At 46.0% G+C, this 23623-nt stretch overlaps 1 long non-coding RNA gene across 1 annotated transcript; it reads left to right on the top strand.

Annotated features, from left to right (window-relative positions):
* The first annotated feature begins 886 nt into the window (after nt 1–886).
* On the top strand, nt 887–2054 carry LOC146830949 (uncharacterized). Its single transcript, XR_014961213.1, has 4 exons — nt 887–950; nt 1039–1077; nt 1157–1245; nt 1679–2054. It is a non-coding gene; the product is annotated as an uncharacterized LOC146830949 (long non-coding RNA).
* Nucleotides 2055–23623: the final 21569 nt, after the last annotated feature.

The raw sequence follows: 23623 nt of genomic DNA, 5'->3' as shown, positions 1-23623 counted from the left end.
CTGGTACCCTTCATGACCATTGGTCGTTACCCTCTTTGACTGGTCATAATAAATGTGGCAATTGTTCAGTATGTGGTTTCACCAATGACTGCAAGGAATTTGTATATGGTAATATACGTAAACCACTCACACAATTCAGTAATTGTAACACCTGTAATGTGATTTATGCTATCTTTTGTCCCTGCGATATGATCTACATAGGTCAGACCACACAAAAAATTCGGGTACGAATCTGCCAACATAGAAGCAGATTAAGATGCAAAACTCCGAACGCTCCATTGGTCGAACATTTTGAGGCCAAGGGCCACTCTGAGAATGAAATACGCTGGACAGTAATCTCTGTAGTGAAGATCCCACCCAGGGGCGCCGATCTCGCCCAACTGTTAAACAAAGAGGAATTGAAATGGATTCTCAAAACAGGAAGCATACACAGTGGGCTGAATCGCCTTGAGGACTGGACCTCATTACTATGAACTTTTTTGGATTCATTTTCTGAACAATGATTTAATACCCACTCTTGTTCACACCCCCGTGGGTTCTACACCAGGCTCCATGACTAATGTCAATCGTTACCCATCACTGGTTGTCTGATGATCATTGTTCCACATAATTCTCATGTTTCATCTATATGTATGTACAGACTGTAAATTCCTTGTATATTGCGTTTTGCGTTTATTATTCATTTTCTCACTGAAATTCCTTTTCTTTCCACTCGTCCCGCTATCGCCGGCCACTTTTTTCACTATTTTATTACCCTTCCAACATGGCGCCTTGGTTCTACCAACAATTGCCTTCACTCGCACGGCGTTGTTCCTTGCCACACCATGTGACTTCTCACATGACCTGAAACACCTACTTTAGGCAGTTTCACCTTTCTGCCCCCACAGTTGATCCGGCATCGTCCGTTCACACTGCATGGCCACGGAACCCATTTCTGCAAGTTGACTGAGGTAAGCCCTCCCACCAAGCACTCACGATCCAGATGTCCCGCTGCTCATACTTGGACCCATATTTATTGCTTTCACTTTCCTTCATTAGACCTATCCGTGTCCTTCCTCCCGGAACAAATGTCCGTAGGTAAGCCCTTCATTCGCTGCACGCCCTACGCATTCACTTCCACACTTCGCCCTTCTTATGTTTTTCTATTATTTCACAGGCATTGTCCTACCGTAAACTCGTACCCTTATCTCAACGGTACCTTTCCGTGATTCGCCATCTTTTTCGTTGCCTCCATGGCAACATGAGGTAATTCCCTATTCACTTATCCCCTCTTCACCTTCGTTCCCCACCACCCCTCTTCACTTAACGTCCTCGTACGCCTCACGGGTCCACATCGTACCGCGCATCTAGTGACTATCGAACCACGGCTGTCCTAAATGTCTTTTTTAATTTAACAAATTTCTAACGTAACCTTTGAAATCGCCTATCTTTCATATTTCTGTTTAGACATTAGTCGCCATAAAACAACCACTTGCGATGTCACTTTTACATAAGAATGCACACCTGAATGAGCACCTGATCTGACGCAGTACCTGGTTGATGCGAAATGTATTGTTTTTATTGTAATCACCAACTGATTGATTATTATTTTCCATTTTTTTCCCTTCCCTCCCCTTTATTATGTTTTTTCCACATTTATGTTGGTTGTACGTTTGCCTTATGTCTAATGTTTACTCAGGCATTCCAAATAAGGGCAATTTAACTAATTTAGTCCTGATGATGATCCTGTATCTTTCCCATAAGGATCGAAACGCCGTCGACTCTGTTGCCCACCCTACACCATAAATATTGCTGTATGTAATATAGTGTGAAGGTGGCAGTCTGAATATCAGATGTTTCGCTATTCATTATCTGTCACAGAAACATCACTGTAATTGCCTGAATGTGTTTTGTCATTTTCTGTTTACTCGGTATGTAAGTCAGAGGATACAGGCTTGTGTCCCACCGAATTCTACTTACATTTCCCTGTTCACTGTCAAGAATTTCTACTTATTAAAGTTGCCATGCCCGGCTGGACACTGGCTAAAATATAGTTTCAATTTTGACTATATTCATTTTCTGCTCTATCGTTTGGTTTCAGGGACCACTGTTTCCTGTAATGCTTTGACTTTACGACACACACATGTATTGTAATAATGCAGAATCACGGCATCATCTTGTAAGTGTGATTAATTTATTTGTGGTGGGGTACGGGTTTGTGGGGATGACAAGAGGTGCACAGCGGGAGTGTAGAATCCAAAGTTCACTGGGGGAGTTGGTATCCTTGCCGTAGCGAAATGTCAGAGTCCATGCCACAGTCTTCGTCAACATAGGTCAGACAGTGACCAGCAAGTCCATGTGGCAGAGAATGTCATGTGCTGCTATTGGGCCAGAGGGCCAGGTGCCAGGCCAGGTGACCTGGGAGATGGTGATGTTCTGCTGACTCTCACAGTCTTTTTCGTGGACGACCCACCTTCCTGCGGGGACCCTTGGAAGCAGGCCGTGACGATGTCTGTGACGCTCCGTCGGATGAATCCTCCTCCTCCTGATCCCTCCCTGTGTCTGGTAATGGCCTTCGCCTGGTGCCACAGGGAGGGTTGCCCATGTTGTCGGCAATCCGACGGAGTACACCGGTCATTTGGGTTTGCACCGCCACGAGCTCAGCCTGTCTATCCTCCATCCTTCCTTGGTGTTGCAGTTGACAGGCATGTTGCTGGGCCTGCAGGGTCTTCATCTCCTCGAGGGTCCCCTTGATGTCATTGAGGGTGGACGCAATCTGGTCCATGCCCCTGGTGTCGCGCCGGTATGTATCCAGGATGTTGCTGACCTGGGACACTACCGGGTCCTGAGCTCCCTGGTCAGGTCCGCGCTTCCGCCGTCCTCCACTCCCGCCACCCCTGCCCACGTGCACCTGGCCTGCCGTTGTGGGCGCATCGGGTCTCCGGGACCCCTGAGGGATGGCATCTGCGTTGCCGCCTGCCTCCTCCTGGGTGCCCGGAGGACCGTGTCCCTCCTGGGCAGACTGGCTGGGTGGTCGTGTGCGGGCAGGGCTCCTGGACGTCTCCTGGGATGTGGCAGCAATGGGGGTGGTGGTTGGCACAGTTGTACCTGACGCAGGTGCTGCAGGTGGTTGGACACCAGAGGGGCCAGCTTGGTCTGGGTCATCCACGGAGTGGTGAGAGTCGTCGCTGGCGGTGGGGTCCTCATCCCGCGGAGCCTGGTCCTGTGAGACTTCCCCCCAGTGTTGGGGGGTAATCGTCGACGTTGACCTGTGTGTGAGAGAGACAATGTTAACAGTGTTACATGTGGCATCCATGTTTCATGCATTTCTGATTTGGCACTCTTCCTCTGGGTAGTTGGATCTGTCTTGCATTCCTCTCACAGTGCACTTGTGCATGGGTATGTCCCTTGGCCACAGCTGTCAGGGCTTTACGCATGTGTGACATAATCTTAGTTGATGCATCTATTTGGGTACACAGTCAGCAGTGTGGTGTGCGGGCGTAGCGAGCCATGCAGAGGCGCCTTACGTGTTGCACTGTACGTGGCCAAATGGTGTTTTGCCAAGGCAATTTGATGTTGCAGGTAGGTGACTGAAGCATTTGTGACAGGGTTCTTACCGACACAGTGGGTGGGTATACTGGGTGTGTGGTTAGGTCTGTGCCTGCAGCACGGATGGACTCGTGCACAGATTGACACATGGACCGGTCTTCATCTACGGTAAGGGGGGGGGTTGAGGCACTGCCAGACCTTGTCTGCATGCACACAGTCCACCGGCTGACGAGTGGACATGGCCACACCACCCAAGGGTGATTTAGTCTCCCTGTGTCTCCCTTCCTCCCTCCCTCTGTCACCCTCCTCCCTCTGTCGGTCTCCCTCTGTCACCCTACTCCCTCCCTCTGTCTGTCTCCCTGTGTCCCCCTCTGTCTCCTTCCCTCTCATTCCCCCTCTCCCTCCCTCTATTTGTCACCCTCTGTCACCTCAGGCCAGCTTCCTGGGCACACACAGTTAGCCGGTCTTTGAATGGCCATTGGCTTGTTCATGTGAGTTAGTTCCTGTTCTCCGGGCACCCATTGAGCAGTGTGTCTGAGTGTAGGCTGCTGCTGTGGCGGTGTGTGCTGTGACTCTATCAGAGCGATGCATCTTCATTGTCTGCTGTTATGTGCAAATTGTGCCTTCAGACCCATGTCATCCTGCATGGCAGCCACCATTTGCAGGCAAGACAGTACTGTGTGGGTACACACAGTTTGTATGGCTGTGCCCTGGGCCATATGGGCTGAGGGCATTGTTGTGTGCTTGTGAGTTGCTCAATGTTAGTTTTGATGCCCCCACTCCCAGCATCGGCCACATCCTGTGTTGTGTTGGTGTTTTGTGTGGCCTGTGACTTGGCATGGCCCTGATTGATGCATGGGGCATGGAGGCGCTAGTGGCATGTGTGTGTTTGTGGAGTGTTGTTGTGTCCGGTGGTGGCTTGGGGGGGTGGCATGCATGATTGATTGTGTATGGCATCCCCCCCATGTGAGGTGAGTTGTTTGTGTACTCACCAGGGTCTGGGAGTCCTGGTAGTCCGTGTAGTCCCTCCACCGCCAGCGTGGACATCACCTTCTCCTCCCAGGGATGGTATTGTACCGGTCTGGGGGCGGCCCTCCTCCAGTGATGTTCCCCGGGTTGTGATTGTCAGTCATCTTCCTCTTGACCGTCCTCCGCAGATCGTACCACCTGGATTGGCACTCGTGCCTGGTCCTTCTGGTGGTCCCAACAGCATTCACAGAATCGACAATCCTCTGCCACATGGCCGTTTTTTCGGATATGCTGGTCTGTCTGACCAATGTTCCGAAGAGCTGTGGCTCGACTCTGAGGATTTCGTCGACAAGGATCTCCAGCTCCTCCTTTGTGAACTTTGGATTCTTGGTGGTGGACATGGCGTGGGGTGTGGGTGTGGATGGTTGTGGGGGTGTGGGTGTGGATGGTTGTGGGTGTGTGGGTGTGGTAGTGGAGGTGTGTGTGTGAATGTGATGAGGGGGTGTTTGTGTAGGTGGTTGTGTGAAGGTATGCAAGTGTGAGGTTCAAGTATGGTGGTGTGGGTTGTCTGTGGGCTCTGGCAGCAGTGGGTCTGTTGCAAAGGCTCATGGTTTGTGTGTGTGGTCCATTTTTATTGGTCCATTTGTGGGTGTGGCTGTGTTTGAAATTTGTGTGGGTGTGTTATGAGGAGTGATTGAGTTTTGGGCCTCTGTTTGGCAGTTTGGCAGTTGCAGGTCAGTGTATGTGATGTTTGTGGGGTTGTTGGGCATGTTTGGTGGTGTGGGGAAACTCTAATTGACTCTCCTTCTGTAAATTGTCCTGGTTCAGTACGTGTGTTTTTCGCGTCAGTACGGTCCGTACATGCACTGGTGGGGGTACGGTCCGTACATTCCCTGGTGGGGTGTGGGTACGGCCGTACATACACGGGTGGTGGTTCCGTGCGTACATACACGGCTGGGGTGGGGGGGGGGTTCGGTGCGTACATACACGGCTGGGGGGGTTCGGTCCGTTCATACACGGGTGGGGGTTTGGTGCGTACATACATGGGTGGGGGTTCGGTGCGTACATACACGGGTGGTGGTTGGGTGCGTACATACACGGGTGGGGGTTCGGGGCGTACATACACTGCTGGGGTGGGGGTTCGGGGCCTACATACACGGGTGGTGGTTAGGTGCGTACATACACGGATGGGGGGGGGGTTCGGTGCGTACATACACGGCTGGGGGGGGTTCGGTCCGTTCATACACGGGTGGGGGTTTGGTGCGTACATACACGGGTGGTGGTTGGGTGCGTACATACACGGGTGGGGGTTCGGGGCATACATACACTGCTGGGGTGGTGATTCGGTGCGTACATACACGGGTGGGGGTTCAGGGCGTACATACACTGCTGGGGTGGGGGTCCGGGGCCTACATACACGGGTGGTGGTTCGGTGCGTACATACACGGCTGGTGGGGGGGGGTCCGGTGCGTACATACACGGCTGGGGGGGGTTCGGTCCGTTCATACACGGGTGGGGGTTTGGTGCGTACATACACGGGTGGTGGTTGGGTGCGTACATACACGGGTGGGGGTTCGGGGCGTACATACACTGCTGGGGTGGGGATTCGGTGCGTACATACACGGGTGGGGGTTCGGGGCGTACATACACTGCTGGGGTGGGGGTTCGGGGCCTACATACACGGGTGGGGGTTCGGTGCGTACATACACGGGTGGGGGCTCGGGGGCGTACATACACGGGTGGGGGTTCGGGGCCTACATGCACTGCTGGGGTGGGGGTTCGGTGCGTACATACGCGGGCGGGGGGGTGGTGGGGTGTTCGGCGCGTATGCGGGCACATGTCTCCATGGTTGCTATGGGAGTTCGGTTCGGACGGTGTTTTTTGCGTACGGTTGTGAAATGGGGAGGACGGGAGGGATCGTACTTGCGCTGTCGGACTTTATTTTTCCGCACGGTGGGTTTTTCGACCGGGGACGTGTCGGTGACTTTTCCCGACCCTAGGACGTGTGGGGAAATCTTCCCAATGCGATTCGTATGGACTTTTTTCCGTTCGAATCGTACTTGGCAGTTTGTACGCTACTTTGACGATTCGGACGGTAAAAAATCCGGATACGAGTCGGACGGGGAATTTTTTTACCGGATCGGAATTGGCACCCTAGTTGGAGACCCAATGCTCCTGAGAAATAAAACCAGAGTTTCACAATTAACCTGAATGCCTTTTCATTCACGCACTTTCATTCGGAAAATGTAGTTCATTCACACAGAATTCTGTCTTTCCCGAGAACAACGAACAGTCTGTCCTACTACAGAATTATGACACACATTAATAAAGTAGCATTTCCCTCTACTTTATCCTTCTAGCAAGCTTAGGGAACACCTATTACCTTTCCAGTGATAAGCGTAATCAGATTGCCCTTTGGACTCCTGGTACCTAAGACCAAAATTTCACAGGTGACCTTCGCTACCATGCATTTCTCTCATACAGGAAACACACGACGTTGTTACCGAATCAAACCCAGACAATGCGTCGTGCAATTCCAATCGTCAATCGTTTTCCCCGTGTACCTACAGGGCAACAACAATTCCGTCTTTCCCGAGAGCAGCGCTTACCTTTGCTCTACTACGGAACCGTTACAAACTTCCGACTTCCTACATCCCAGAAGCCGTCAAACAACATAGAACTCGACGCGACTCAACATAGAGGTGCCAATTACGATCCGATAAAAAAAAATCCCGTACGACTCGTATCCGGTCTTTTTACTGTACGAATCGTACAAGTGCCGTACAAACTGGCAATCACGATTCGCATGGTAAAAAGTCCATACGAACCGCATTGGGAATAATTCCCCACACGTCCTCGGGTCGGAAAATGTGTCCGACACGTCCTCGGACGATTTACCGTACAAACGTGAAAAGCGAAGTCCGACCGGGGAATCACGATCCGTCCCGGGCGTCCGAATGTACAACCGTATGGTTAAAAGACCGTCCGCACCGAACTCCAATGGCAACCATGGAGACGTCCAAACAGGTGCCCGGTACGCGCCGTACCCCCCCAGCCCCCACATGTACGCGCCGTACCCCCCCCAGCCCCCGGGGGGGGTGCGGCACGTACATGCAGGGGCTGGTGGGGGGGTACGGCGCTTACCGGGCAACCTACTCTGGTCGTTTCGCGCCGTACTTCGCTTTTCCGGCACTTTTTGGGTGCCGTAAAAATATTGCCGTCCGGACTGCTGTCGGTTCGAATCGTAATTCCTGGGTCGTGAAACGCGGCCTGAGAGCGTCCCGACGTCACGTCGGCGCATTCCCCGGATCCCATTTGTATGTATCTTTTCGTCGGTCGGTGTTTTGTACGACTCGTACGGAAATGGTGTTTCCGTGCGAATCGTACTTGCATGTTTGTAAAGTTTTACGACCGGGTACGAGTCGGATGGAAAAAAGCCTCCGTCCGACGGTTCGTACCCGGTTTTTGCCGGATCGTAATCGGCACCTTAGTGTTAATACATAAACCAATACTTATCCACATTCAATAATCAATAAACATTTTACAAGCAAAAATCACCAAACCAAAACAATAAAACCATCCTCTGCTACTAGAAAAGCTGATCCAGCACAAAACCCCTGGCAACAGGGAAACAACCCGTACCGGTATCCTCCCTGCGTCACAGACTCAACGTCACACTAGCTCATTTACACATGCAGTCATTGGTGGGGCCCATAACACCAACACTCACATGTTTCTTTCACACGGTCTCCACACACAGGAGGGATGAGTAATTCAAGCGCTGGACATGTGAGGGGAATACCTTATAACCTATAGGGAGGGAAAAGTCATGTACAAATATACATTAACGAACTTCACCTACAGATCCTTAATCCTAAAACATCAAGGCACTCCTCCCACTTGGTCAATGGACCAATTAGTTGGATTGGTTTATGGTGATTTAGAACCAGCTAAAACACATTTTAAGACTTCGGAATCTATCTCTTAAATAAAACTCACAACTCATAATTTCTCGTTAATCAATAATTGTTTATCTAAAATTTCATAATGATTTGAATTCGCATTTGTCTCGTCAAAGTTTTATATAAAAATTTTAGTAAATCGCAGAACATCATATTTACCTAATCTGGCTATTTGGAGAACTCTAATTCATTGGCTCTGCATAATCAAATTTGTCATAAAGATCGGCAAAGGACCAGAGACGTGCAAGCATCTATCATTGCCCGTAGATTTAGGAAAAGTTCGTAGTCATCAGATGATCGGGCAAGATCCGGACCCTCAAAGATTCAGGAGAACACGCAAAACGTAGCAAGGCAACGCAAAGCGACGTGACCCAAAAAGTAAAACGAAGCGACTGATCCCCCTCTCTATTCTACTACTTCTTTTATAATACAATGAAGTAAAGAAGATACAATTTAATATTTTAGAACAGTCGTGATTGGCTGGTTGAGATCGTCCGATGTAAGTTTAAGGTTCTCAGTTCAGTTCGAGGGTTGAGGTCATTAGTTAGTCCAAAAGTCGTCTTGTTCCGGTTTATTGTAAGGTTGATTGTTCTCTTGTCTTGGCAGACTTCCCACTTTCTGTCCTTGTTCGGGTACATGGTGAACAAAGGTCGCAACGAGGTTTAGGAGATTTCTCGCGCCTGCCTCATGGAACAGTGACCACTTCGTCGTGTGGTGTTAGCGGCCATCTTTGATTTAGGCCCAAATGCCAACTTAAGCTAAACAAACACAAAAGAGTAATTAATACATAGAAATAATGAATCTAATGTTAACCCCTTACTAATCTCTCTACGTGCTTGTATTTATCTAGCATATAGCAGCATTTAAAGCCATTATATTCACCTTTTCGGTCCTCCTCTTGGGCAACATTACAAAAGCAACATATATCATGGAGTATTCTATTACCACATATACTATTGTTAATATGCATACAGATTTTAGTCATAAAAGATGATTTAGCCATGCAAAATGCAAATCCCACGTGTAATTCGAATATTAATAATGTTGGTTAATATACATGCAAACTCGATTAACAATATTATAGTTAATAGATTATATAATTAGTATTTTCATGCAGAATAGAGGAGGTATACAACATTTTGTACTACCCGCTCCATCAATACCATGCTCTAGTATGATGATCGAACAATGCACCTTTATTTTGATGTACTTTTACCCTAGTATTGACATAAGTAGCTCTCGCTGAACTTTCAATACCAGTGTGTACTGGAATCTCATTACTCGATGTACTTTTACCCTAGTATTGACATAAGTAGCTCTCGCTGAACTTTCAATACCAGTGTGTACTGGAATCTCATTACTCTAATACACATGACAGTCTCTCTTTCTGTTAGCACAGATGAGGGAGTTAACTTGTCTTGTACAGAGATCTGCTGTACCTGAAGTTCCTCATTTGCACAAATCTCAGAGAGGCCGATTTGACCTACCCTCTTTTGAAGGTCAATATAATGTAAATTAAATGCTGAGGGTCCAATTCACAAACATAAATATACATGTTTAGATTTCCTTGTGTGTTGAGCTATTCCTACACAAAGCTGTAACTCTTTACTTTTTTGCAATTTACCATTTCCAAAAGAAATTTACATTTAGATATACATTTACATGCCTCACCCCGTAAAACGAATTTACTATTAGTATAGCTTTACACTTTTTGGTCGGGATCACTATCATCGGAGTGGATATCTCCCTATGGGAAAATAAAGGGAAATGTAATAAAGTGTGTTATTTAAAAATATTAAAACATATTTTAATGTAATAGAAATATGCAAAAGTTTTTTAAAAAGTAACATAAATATGCAACTAGTACAATTAAATGGTACAGCACATTAACTCCTCAAATTAGAAGGATATAAAATAAAATAATTAAATAATTTAAATACATTACTATCATTTATAAACATTAATTTTAAAACAATAATTTTCAAAATACCTAGCTTCACTAACATTTTATTGTTTGGTTAAAAGTTACATACTTAATTCATTTAAATACATTTGATATTTTTTTTAACTGTTTATAAATGTATTTTTAAGTATACTATCACATTTAAAAATGTTTAAGCAGAAAACAATATTCAATAATTATTATCATTCTTTATCATTACATAAAATAGTTTAAATGCCAAAATTATTTAATTAATTTCACATTAATTACTATCTTGTATTATTTTAATTTCCTGCCTCCATTATTTTCTATGGTAGTGTGTTGCAGCACTAGTGGATGACCACGTGTGTGCCTGACTTGAAGGCTGTTCGAGAGTATATTTATACATGGTTTGAGACTTTTAGTTCTGTAGTATCCTTGTGAATTGGAATGGTCTCAATCTTTCATTTGTCTGAATTTGCATTAGCATTTTTATGTGATCTTGATAAAAATCAAACATGTAGAAAATGGTTTTGATGAATTTAGTTAGTTTAATTATTCTTGATGATTTTTACTTATAGATTGGCTTTCCCCAGGTTAACGAGAACAACCTACCGATAGCCATTCTTGAAGAAAACATTTCATTTTTCTTTGGTGGCTATTAAGGGGGGGGGGGGACAACCCTAGTCCACCTGCCCCTGTTTTCAAGAGCCTCTTTCCTGCCCCTTGTCATACTCCCCCTCCTACTTAATTTATTTTCAGTCTCCTTACTCACTTTACTCCTGTTTTTCTACTAATCAGTTATGCCTCCCCATATATTCCATTTTGTCATACCCTTTAGCCCCCTTCCTGCTTAACTCCTTTTTAACAAATCCTTTCCTCTATCTTCTACTTTACTCCCATTTTTTACAACCCCTAACCTCACTTATCCCACTTTACTCTCATTATCAAACCCCGTTACTTCCCCTCAAGCATTACTCCTTTTTTAGAAACCACTTAATGCCACTTCTGCTTACTCCTTTTTAAGAATAAGTTCACTTTCAGTTTTACTTTTATTTTTTACACACCCACTCCTGCTGTACTTCAGTTTTCAAATCCCTTACTCCACCTCCAGCCTTACTATTACTCCCTCCTGACTTTACCACACTTAGGGCCTGACTTCGATCTTGGCAGATGGGATACTCCGTCACAAATGGGACGGATATCCCATCCCCTTAGTATAAGTTCCTTATGCTATAATGGAATTGTAATTTGACAGACGGGATATTTGTCATGTTTGTGACAGAGCAACTCTGTCCGCCAATTTCATAAGCAAGCCCTTTAGTTTTGAAACCCCTTTCTCCCGATCCGCTACATTCACTTTTCTCAAACTTTACTTTACGCCCTTTTTAAAACTTGCTCTTATCAAAGCTTTTACTGCTCCTCAAGCTTTAATTCTTTTCTTTTCAAAACACATATCCCCTATCTCCTCTCCAACTCTACTCCTCTTTATCAAAGTGATTTCATTCCTCTAATGCTTTACTTTCACTTTACTTCCATTTCTTTGCAAACCCTTACTTCCACTTCTGTTTTACTTCATTTTTTCAAACCCCTTTACTTCCCTTCAACTTTACTCCCATTTTTTAACAGACCTCTTACTCTCACGCCTTCTTAAGTCCATTTATTTTCAAACTTCTTACTCTAGTCCCACTTAAATTCCCTTCCTGCTTTACTCCCATTGTTTTGTTTCAAACTCTTATTCCCCTCCCACTTAATTCACTTTTTCTACCCCCTTAGTCTCCTCCTACTTTACTCCTGTTTATTATAAAATCACTAACTCTGCCTTTTCTCCATTATTTACAAACCCCTTAGTCCTCCTTCAGATTTACTCCTTTTTTGTTTTACAAACCCATTACTTCCCTTCTACCCTACACCTGTCTTATATACCCACCCCTTTTCCCTTCTTACCTCTTTGGCACATTTTTTGCGAATAAGGTATTTCCCTATTATGAAGTTTTATGAGCCTATGTTCATCAGGATGACTTTCTTATAGGTTACCATATTTGTTCTCTTTTAATTGATAAAGCAATAGGGTTAACCTATGCCTCATCTAGTCAATGATTGTAACATACTGCGTACCACCAAGCTTTGTAATTGGATATATATAGCACTTCTATGTAACTAACACTCGTAGCATTCTTCCAATTAGATGAGATTTGGTGGAAGGCCACAGACAGACGAGAATGGGACAAAACAGCCCAATCTGGGCAAAGACTGTCTAGAAATACATTGGACATTGTTTAAGGATCATTATCCCTAAATATCCTATTAATTTATTTCCAAATCTGTTTCCAGAAACTAGAGATGGGAGGGCAGGTGAATAACGTATGCTTCAAATCACTAAATTATGCATTAAATTGCATTATAGTTATCATGTGTTATACATTTCCATTTAATTATTTAGACAGGTGTTACCATGGGTCTATTATAAAAAAATAAAGAATCTGTGTAGTGTTGGCTGCTCTGAACAATTTATGAAGCTTAGTCTATAGTCTATCCCAACAGGTAATGGGACAAATTGTACTAAAATACTCTTTCCATTGTAATTCAATTGGTGAATTGAGTCTAACTTCATTGGGGCAGACAATATGAATGAAGGTGTAAAGAGACCATCTTATTTGTATAAGCAATTGGTATGGCTTTATTTTGCATGTGGGATAGTGAAGTAGTAATCCATTCTGTTAACAAAGTATATTACCCCACAAGAGAGTAAGGTAAATTAAAGACAGTTTGAGCTTTTTGAAAAGGAAGAATAGTATCATTATGGTCCACAATTGATTAACCCACTTAAGGACTCTCCCAATACAGAATTTCCAAAGTATAACTTTATCGTTCTGTGTATTATTTTTATTATACCATGAATGTGACTTGATAAAGATTGTTTTCTGCATATGTTAGGGGGCTAGATGAGACCTTAAAAGTTTTTAGGCCTCGGAAACAACGGGAGATGAAAATGATGTTGTCTTGGTTTAAAATGACAAAACCACTTCAAAAGAGAAAGGGGAAATCAAATTACGTTCAAGAGATAGCCTTAATGGATTGGGTGTGACTTTGTTAGAGGAGATCAGGTGAGCATTTTGCAGACGACAATAGGCTTCATTAAGTTGCTGGAAGTTAGGAAAGTTTACTCCTCGATCTTGCTTATTCAATTTGAGACGTCAAAGGGCTAGTCTGAATATTTTATTATGCAATAGAAATCGTATTTTGATAGATTCTATTTTTATTAAATAGGGTGATGGAACCTGAATATGAATTGTGGAAAGAAGAGACATTACCAACGGGTAGAGCATCATTTTAGACAGCTGAGCCTCCCTCACCAGAACAAAAATAATTAATTCTATCTAGAGCATTGTGTCTCTCATGTTTGCAATTTTCTTCAGAATTACATTTAATTGTGTCATTGATGGAGTTCAGGAACCATGATCCCAAGTATGTAACCTTGTGAACATTCCAAGTTAACCTGAACTCTGGTGGGCTTAATTGGTGCAAAATCTATTAAGTGGTAATATTTTGCGTTTGTCTGAGTTTAATTTATGGTCTGAAATAGTAGAATATGATTGAATCTTTGTTTGGAAGGCCGGTATAGATGTATTGGGATTTAAAAAGGTATAGAAGAATATCGTCAGCATAAACTGACTTTTTCAATTTGTGAAGTTTGATAGGCAAAACCTTAGATGTCTACATTTCATCTAATTCTAGAAATAAAAGGTTCTAATGTAAGAATAAATAAAAAAGAGGATAAAGGACACCCTTGGCGCACATCTCATTGCAAATTAAAGCAATCTGACAATCTGACATGATGCCATTTGAAAAGATAGCAGCCTTGAGAGAGGAATAGAGAGGAATAGAGCAATGAGATTAAATTTAATATTTTTGGGCCAAAACCAAACTATTTCAACAAATCAAACATAAATTGCCATCCAACATGATCAAATGCTTTCAGAGTATCAAGTGTAACGGCAGCTAGCACATAGGGTAATGTTGAAGCCTTACTGATAATATTAAAAAGACACCTAGTATTATCAGAGGCAAACCAACCTTGGATGAATCCAACTTGTTCCAACCCAAGTGATTTAGGTAGGATACGTTCAACTCGTAGTTCTAACATTTTGCAAATATTTTATAGTCCACATTAACCAGAGATTTAGGTCGATAATTTCTATAAAGTTGTGGATCTCTAAATAAAAAAGGTCTCTTGAAAAGCACCATATGCTAATTTACATTCAACAAAAGGTTATTTAATAAGTTCAGAAAGCAAAGTTTAGAAACGTGGGAATAAAACTCAATAGTAAATCCATCAGGGTCAGGTGTTTTACCAATTTTTAATTTGCTCACTGCTTCTACAATATCCTCAAAGAAGATGACTGTTTCCAGCTGAGAAAAATCAATATTCCTAAAGATAGATTTTTGGATTGAACTAAAATAATTGTAAATCGCTGCTGCAATTCAGGAAGAACCTCAAGACCTGGCTATTTAACTGAACCACAGACCCAGCCCCACACCCACTCTCCCATCCAGCGCCTTGAGACCCTCCCGGGTGAGTAGTCACACTTTAAAAGACATTGATTGATTGAATCTGTAACTATGATGAGTTTTGTTCAGGAGTATATAAATGATGATGACATTTTACAAATTCTTCTAAAATATTTTTATCTTTGTAAATAGACTGGTCTAATTCTTAAATAATTCACTGCCAATTTTCCTATTTTGGTTTGTCCACCATAACATCTGGCATTACAGTGTAGTAAAAGTGATGAAGCTTGGTTGGAGGACATCTCATCGAACTTTAATATTGCTGTGTCAATTAATTTAAGGAGAATTAGACTGATAGTATCTGTGATCCAGTGTTTTAATTTCATTCAATATATTAACAGATTGTTTTACAAAATGCTTTTTCTTGCGTCTTACATATTCAATAACATAACCTCTTGTCGCAGCTTTAAATGCATCCCATATAAATGGTGGAGAGGTGTCAAGAGAGATTGGATTGTATTACCTTTTGTAACCTTAAGTGTAAACATTTAAGTGATAATGGCCTTAAAATTAGTATTAAAAGAGGGATCTAATGAAGTAAACTATTGAAACACCATCTTCTAGGATGCGGCTGGTAAGGAATTAGGTCAATGTCAGTAGTAATAGTACCATTATCAGAAATAAGTATAGTGTCTACTTCTGCCTGTATGATGTTTTCCATAAATTCAAGATTCTTTATGTGATTCCTATCTTCAAGATCCTCAGCTTGTCTCTTCAAGTCATTTATTTCATACTGTCTTTTATCAATTTTGGTCATATCATCTTGAACACCACTAAGCCTCTGTTCTAATTCTGAGACTTTTTGTCTATAACAGATAATTTTTTTCCAGATTAAAGTCTTATAAGTGTATTTCATATGAGGTCATAATGCTCATATTTCCTCTAATATTGGACCTATAAAAATAGGCGAAGGTAATTTTACTGTAGAAGTGTGTCTTTTGTAGGTCTTTTATTGGTACACAATATTTGAAGTTTGAGCTGTAGGAATAACTACAGTGTTCATTTTAGACTTGTGAATGGCTGTTTCTGCCATATATATATATATAGTATCGCCACTGTGTGGTTTTAGTTAGGTAGGGGTTTCCATAGGAAAATTGTTTAGCTAATAACTTTGGTGCTGTTTGACGACAAAATAAAAGTTCATCCACCTCAGCTCCATCCTATAAAGATTCACACAGATCCGTAATGCAGAAGCCAAGCAAAAGGGGGGTTCCAAAAAGTTGGCTGAACGAAAATACACCAAACTTTGCAAAAAGTTAGAACTTTACTCTGAAAGAGTGCTTTTTAGGTTTTGGCTGCACAGCACTTCCACTGTGCTTGTGAAGTTGTGAATCTATTGCATTAAATATATCCTAAAAGGGACTTGTATCCCGCCTTACCTTCTTATTGGTCCTTGTACTTATAATTTTCCAATCAAGTACTGTGTTCATCTGCTTTTGGGGAACTTCTTTTTATATTATGACTGCACAGTGCTTGCGCTGTCATTGTTTTCTTTGTCTTCCGCTCTTTATATATTCTCATTGTGGCTGTCTTGTTGGCAACAAAGGTCAGCATTCAAGTGTGCTTTCAGCTCCAGCGTACATCTCGTTCCCTTGTTTCTATAAATTTCTTTTATTATCACACAAGGCTTAGAGCGCATGTTGTCCAAGCACCGCCTGCACAAGACATTTCTCAGCTCAAGTCCTATTGGGCCACGCCACCTAACATTTCATTCTTTTAGGACTGGAGCGTGTTGGAATTGGTTTTGCCAAAACACATTTTTTCTTCTTAAAGGGCAACACTCTGCGATTAAAATTAACAGAGTTTCTTTTCCCTAAGCCACAACTTAGCTCTTCTGCTAAACATCTGGCCTCAGTCAAGTATCAGAACCCTCAAATTCCATCTGTGTCCTTTATAATAAAAAAATGTGACTTAACAGCTGAAAAATGCCGTGCATTTTGTAATGTTAAATCTGCCCTAAGAGGGGTATGGCCAAGCTGCCGATGGAGTGAGACGCGTCTCTCTCTGTCTCCACTCCTCCGCAGCCTTCCTGAGCCAGATTCTTCCATGCCAGCTGCTGCCCCGGGTGCCCTGCTGCTTTCTGCCCTGGATGGATTGGGCAGGGCGCCTTCTGCTGCAGGTTAGCGGTCTTCTCTTGTTGCCACCAGATGAGACCCGGTCAGCCCAACCCGCCATCTTGGGGCCCATGACGATGCTGCTCGCTGCTCCTGGGTGACCTCGCAGAGCCTGCACTTTGCTCCCGGAGCCCTAGCAGTACCCTGCTGCTTCCTGCCATAGAGGGATCATGCTCACTGGCGGCCTTCTCTGTTATCGCTAAGCGGGACCAAGCCGTACTTACCCTCCATCTTGTGGCCCGGAACAACGCTGATTGCTGCTCCTGGGTGGCCTTGCGGGACCTGTATTTCGCTCCCTGAACCCCTTGGGGCAGTCCGCAGCATCACGGCTTTGTGCAATGGACCCCATGCTGTGAGTAGAGTGTGGCAAAAGCTACACCCCCCACTGTAAGTAGTGGGCACCAACCGGCGAACGGCGCTTACGGTCCGGACCTGAGCCTGCCGCCATCACTGTGCCAGCCCGAGAAGAGTCCTTTGAACTGGCCTGAACCTACCAGACACCGGGTCCCACACCAGACATGTGGCTTCACTTGTAATCTCCCATGGAACTCTTACACATGCTCACCACCCACCCCGCTGGCGCTGCCCTCCTCCTACGCAGCTGACCTGTTGCAACTACTGGACCTGTTGACTCAGCGCTTTGACACCTCTTTAGCATTATTGTGGAGTGACACCGCGAGCGCCTTACCCCTGGATGACTTTTCTGCTGCTTCCATGGCCCTACCCAGGGGGCATATTTTGTACTATTTGGGACTGTAGCCTTTTCAGGGTGATAGTTTGCTAAGGTGGCTCTTGGCTGCGCTATGGTGGGGGGAGCTTGGCACCTGGGGGATACGTCTGCCTGTGCCTTCCTCGACATGATGGGCCGTGCCCTCACTGGTGCTAGTGGGATCTGGAGCACCTTGCTTCATGGCGGGGGCCTTGTGGGACCGGTCTCGACTGTAGTGTCGCACAGCGCTCTCCCCTTGACTCCTCGGGCACCGTGACTGGTTGTGATGGACTGTGACTTGGCTCCTGGGGCCACCAGCGTTGTCACCTGTGGATGGCCTTCTAAGGCTGGGGCATCCCCCCCATGGTCTTTCTCTTATTTCACGGAGACAGTATCGCTCTCCGTGAATAAACCTCGTGAAATCTTTTCTTTGGTTCGCAATCTTGCTACTTCTGATCGCTCCACCCCCAGCCTGGTTCCCTCCCAACCCCTCTGTCTGTCACTTAATAACTTTTTTATTGACAAGATTGCGAAAATTAAAGCTGACATTCCTACTGTGCCTCAGCCTACCCTCACCAGCCCTGCTACCCTCCCTTCTTCTTCCCTCGACACTTTCCCCCCTATTTCCCTGGACTTGTTTCACAACTACCTGTCTAAAGTTAAATCTGGCTCTCCTTTGGACGGTGTTCCTGCACGGATCCTCAAAATCCTCTTCACTAATTGTTCTGGTCCCCCCCTCTCTTTTCTCAACTCCTCACTGGCCTCCGGTGCTGTCCCCTCTTCCTTTAAATCTGCTGTTGTCCTCCCTATTCTAAAAAAACCTGGTCTAGATCCTTCCCTCCCAGCTAATTTCCGTCCCATTTCCCTTCTTCCTTACCTGGGTAAGATCCTAGAGACCCACGTCACCTCCTGCCTCTCCTCATACATCGAGGACAATGGCCTTTTAGCTTCTCACCAGGCGGGCTTCCGCCCTGGCCATTCTACAGAAGCGGTGGTTCTAGCGGTCTTGGATGAACTTAAGGGCAAGGCAGATGTTAACCTTCCCCAAGCCTTGGTGCTTCTCGACTTGTCCGCTGCGTTTGACACGGTCGACCATTCCATTCTTCTCGACCGTGTCTGCGCAGCGGGCATTCGGGGCGCGGCCCTCTCCTGGCTAGCATCCTTTCTTCAGGATAGGCATCAGGCTGTTCATCTCTCCGGTTTCTCTGCCCCTTCCTGTTCGGTCACTTGTGGTGTTCCTCAGGGCTCTTCTCTTTCCCCTCTCCTCTTTAACCTGTATATCTGTCCCCTTGTTTCTTCTCTTCTCAAGCGGGGGGTCTCTGTATATAATTACGCAGATGACCTCCAGCTTGTCTTTGATCTGTCTTCTTCTCCTGATTCTATTCCCAAGTTCAGTTCCTCCCTTATCTTTATCTCGGAATGGATGAGCGCCAATCATCTTAAGCTCAATCCCGATAAGACGGAACTTGTCCTCACGGGTGGTCCCTCTAACCCTTGGTCCCCTGCACATTGGCCCCCCTCTTTTGGCCCCCCCCCCACGCCCTCTCCCTCTGTTCGTACCCTTGGCATCAAAGTCAGCTCTGACTTAACCATGCACAGCCAGATCAGCTCTGTTGTGTCTTCATGTTTCCTCTCCCTCCGTCTTATTCGGAAAATATCACGCTTTTTCACTACCGACGCGCTTAAATCCATAGTCTTGGCTTTAGTCATCTCACGCCTCGACTATGGCAATGGCCTGTACGTGGGTATCCCCTCCCACGAATTCCGACGTTTACAGGCCATTCAAAACCAGGCTGCCCGTCTCATTCTCTCCCTTCCCAAATCCTCGCACATTACCCCGGTTTTGAAATCCCTTCACTGGCTCCCCATCCGCTTCAGATCCCTTTTCAAACTTGCTTGCTTTGCTTTTCGCGCCCACTCCCGCTCTGCCCCTGCCTACATCACTTCCCTCATTTCTTCCTATGTTCCCAGTCGCACTCTCCGCTCTTCCTCTCTCTCCCTTCTTCATATTCCCCGCTTCCGCAAATCCAGATCCGGGGGCACTCGTCTTTCCGTCTTAGCTCCCCAGTTCTGGAATAGTCTCCCACTTCATCTTCGCTCCATTCCTATTTTCAGCCACTTCCGTAAAGCCTTAAAAACTTTTCTTTTCTCTTTGGCTTTCCCCTCTTAGGTCCCCTGTGTCTCCCTCTGTGATTTCTGACCCAGGTCCCCCAGCGCCAGGAAGCCGCTTGGCAGCAGTGCGCTTTATTAAATATTGTTTTCATTCATTTCATTCATTCACCTGTTGATGACTCCTAATTGGACTGTGAAAGGAGCCCCCAGTAGATCTTCCATACTCACAGTGATCATACCACGAAGGCTCCGAGCAGACGCAGCGACTGCCCTAGCTTAGTTCTTGGTCATGCCACAGCATTCACCTCGCTGATCATCAGATGCTCACTGGTGGAGGTACCTTCTTTTTGCCATGCCACGCGACAAACCCAGCAAAGACACCCCAGCCAGCCAATTTAAGGACAAACCGGTCTCCTCCTTGTGGCTCATGTCAGGCCCTTTGACTATGGCTACAACTGATTCTCCTCTCACATCCACACCCAGCGACCCTTCGACTGCCCCCCTCACGCAGGCTTACAGGAACAAATTTCTTCAGGAAATAAGATCTGAAATTGGCTCCCTAAATACGGAGTTCAAAGCCTGACTTCACGACCTTAAGTGAGATATTACAGAGATCGGGGGCACGTTGATAATCTGTAGTGTACGTGAATGCTCTCTCGGAAGATCAGGAGAACTTGAGGTGCAAAATGGCCACACTGGAGGAACAACACATTGACCTCCAAATGAAACAGGAGGACTTGGACGCCGCATTAGAGGTGTATCTAGGGGGGCTGAGGGCTCAGACATCATGATATTCACAGCGGATCTACTCCAGACAATCCAGGGGGACAAGGATGCCTCCCCGCCTTGGACAGGGCTCCTCGAGTGGCCATGGCTCTGAGATGCCTGGACTTCGTCCCTGATATCATCACATGAGTGCATTTCTTCAGTGAAAAGAAAGCTATTTTACAAGCCTTGCGTCGCAAGGCGGATCTGGTCTTCAAAGGACACGCCATACAAATATTCCAAGATCTGGCCACAGTGACACTACGATGCCTGTCATGGACAAAAAGCATGACCTCTACATCAAATATCATTGGGGCCACCCCTTTGCTTTGATCTTCACATGGGAGGGCAGATGCTGGGTGATTCGCTCCTTACGTGTGGGTAAACAACTTATGTAGATTACGTCAGTCTCCTGAGAGACTAGTCTGTCACTTCCTCGTGCATCCCCCCGGGAGGCCATACACTCTAAGAGGTCTACAGTGTCCCCTGCCAAACACAAAGCGCATATTAAGAAACAGCCCTCCCCTCAAGCCAAACAATACATTATTCATCACCTCCTCACCATGGATGGTGCAAATTCTCCAGCCTGCTGTACTTTGACTTCCAATTAAGACCGGGGATGCCCCGCCCCAGGCCATGGCTTGGACTGATTATCCAGTGCTAATATCCTCTAGATGCCGATGCAACAGAGCCCTGGACTTTGCATACACAGCAAGGCCATGCTGATGGGGTTGGTCGCCAGGGACTACCGGCTCTATGCTATTCAACTCTCCTCTCCTTATCGCCTGATACTTGAGACCCCATGGCGAAGCTGCCTCGGGTCCCCTCTGTCAGCGACTTTGGTCTCCTGGAGGGGCTGAGCCATGCCCTGATGACCACTGGCTGTGGAGGCTGGAGACTAGCTGACCTACTGGTCCCCTCCGCACCCCCTCCCCTACTCGATTTGTTACCTTCGAGAGTGAATTCTCCAGAATGGTCTGTGCCCAGACAAGTGGGAAATTCCAGGACTTGAATGGAGTATTCTGGCCTGGTTGGCCTTTTGTTGTCTATTTTGCTTCTTTTCTTCCCCTCCTTCTTTATACCCTTTCCTTGGGGGATCTCGGGCTGGGGGATGTGTGTCTCTTGTGGTATCCTTGCTACCTGCCCTGCGGGATAATTGCTGGCCATTTTGCCCCTGCAACTGCTCTTTGGTCTTGCCCTCCACCTATTTTCCTATTCCCCTTAGTTTGGGTTGCGACTTCTCAGCCCATCATGTGCTCTCACTGAGACTCTTAGAGCCAGCCCTTTAAGTACCTGGGGTGACTGCCTCTTCCTCCCTGCCCCACTACACTAGCTGGTTCACTTGCTTCTGAACATGGTTGACACATCCTATCCTACATTAAATTTCTCTCTCTCAATGTTAGGGGTCTCAATGCTCCCAACAAGAGACGCCAGATTTGGTGTTATCTTCTTATACATGACCCTGATGTCACCTTCCTTCAGGAGACCCACCTATTACAGTCTGACATACACTGAATGTCCCATCCAAAATACCAGACCCAATATTGGGAGCCCTCACCCACTAAGAGGGCTGGAGTTGTGATCATGTGCAAAATGGATGTCTGCTCCAGAGCATCGTGAGTGGTTCGGGACAGGGAAGGTTGCTTCTTAAAACTTACGGTCCAACACAGCGCTCAGTCTCTCACCCTGCTTAACGTTTATGTGCCTAACCAGTCACAGGACGCATATCTCAGGACCATACTGAAAGAACAGGTGGCACAGGAGGTGAGCTGCTTAGTTATGGGAGGGGACTTCAACTTGGTCTGGGATCCTGAGTTGGACCGCAGTGCTGCCTCCTTTCAGGGCACAGGGGCGATGTAAGCTGCTTTAAAAAGGGACTTCACAGACCTGAATGAAAGGCTAGTGTTATAGTTTCCCAGATGCTCAGGACTACTCTTTTTATTCACATGTTCACCAATCTTACTACCGTATTGATTATTTCTTTCTCTCACACTTGCTACTGCAGGACCTGGAGTCAGCTCTAATTTCTGACATCTCCATCTCCGACCACGCACATGTGGAAATAGTGTTGCGGTGACGAGGCACCCACATCGTGACCCTGCCCTCTATGGCGACCCCACCACCTCCTGCGCGACCCAGGGAGATGCCGCAGGAAATCTCAGCTTACTTTGAATCCAATGCCCTCCACGAGACCCCGTCCTTTTCCATATGGACACCATTAAAGTGACAATCCGGAGTGTCATTACATCAATCACTGTCACCCGCACATGGGCGGCTAGGCTGGTAAAGCCTGGTCTGACTAGGGACATTAACCCGTTCGACGCGCATGACGGAACGGTTCCGTCATGCACGTCGGTTGCGCTGTGCGCATGACGGAACCGTTCCATCATGGCCCCGCCCGCGCACGGAACCTTCAGCGTGGCGCGGAAATCGGCGCCGCGCTGAAGGGGTTAAGACATTGGAGAGGCTGGATCACTCGGCCCCTCCAGGCATAACAAGAGTCAGCTGGCCTTACTCCGGGGCTAACTGATGGCACACCAAACGAGCAAAGTGGAGCAGTCACAGCTTGCCTTAAAACAGAGATACTATGAGGGGTGGAAAAAGTGAGGTCAGTTCTTGCCTGACATCTCCGCCGGCGGGCGGCACAACCTCACATATCAAAGATCAAACTTGCGGATGGTACGTGGGCTATCTCAGAACGAGATAAGCAGCAAGTGGTCCACTCTTTCTACACTGCTCTCTATGAGAATGAGAGCTTCCCCTGAGATGACATTAGCTCCTTTTTAGCCCCTTGCTCGTGGCCACACCTTGACACTCACCACACCCAGCACCTAGAGGCCCCGATCACCTTAGCCAAGCTACAATGTGCTCTCCAGAACCTAATCAAATAGCGACTGGCAAAATAGGGTTAGCGACTCGCTCTTAGGAAGGGCGGGCCAAGGGTGTCCCTTCCTAATTGCGAGTCCATAAC

Source organism: Triturus cristatus, chromosome 5_1 (assembly GCF_964204655.1).
Source record: "Triturus cristatus chromosome 5_1, aTriCri1.1, whole genome shotgun sequence".
Taxonomy (NCBI): Eukaryota; Metazoa; Chordata; class Amphibia; order Caudata; family Salamandridae; genus Triturus; species Triturus cristatus.
This window is presented reverse-complemented; position numbering and strand designations above follow the sequence as displayed.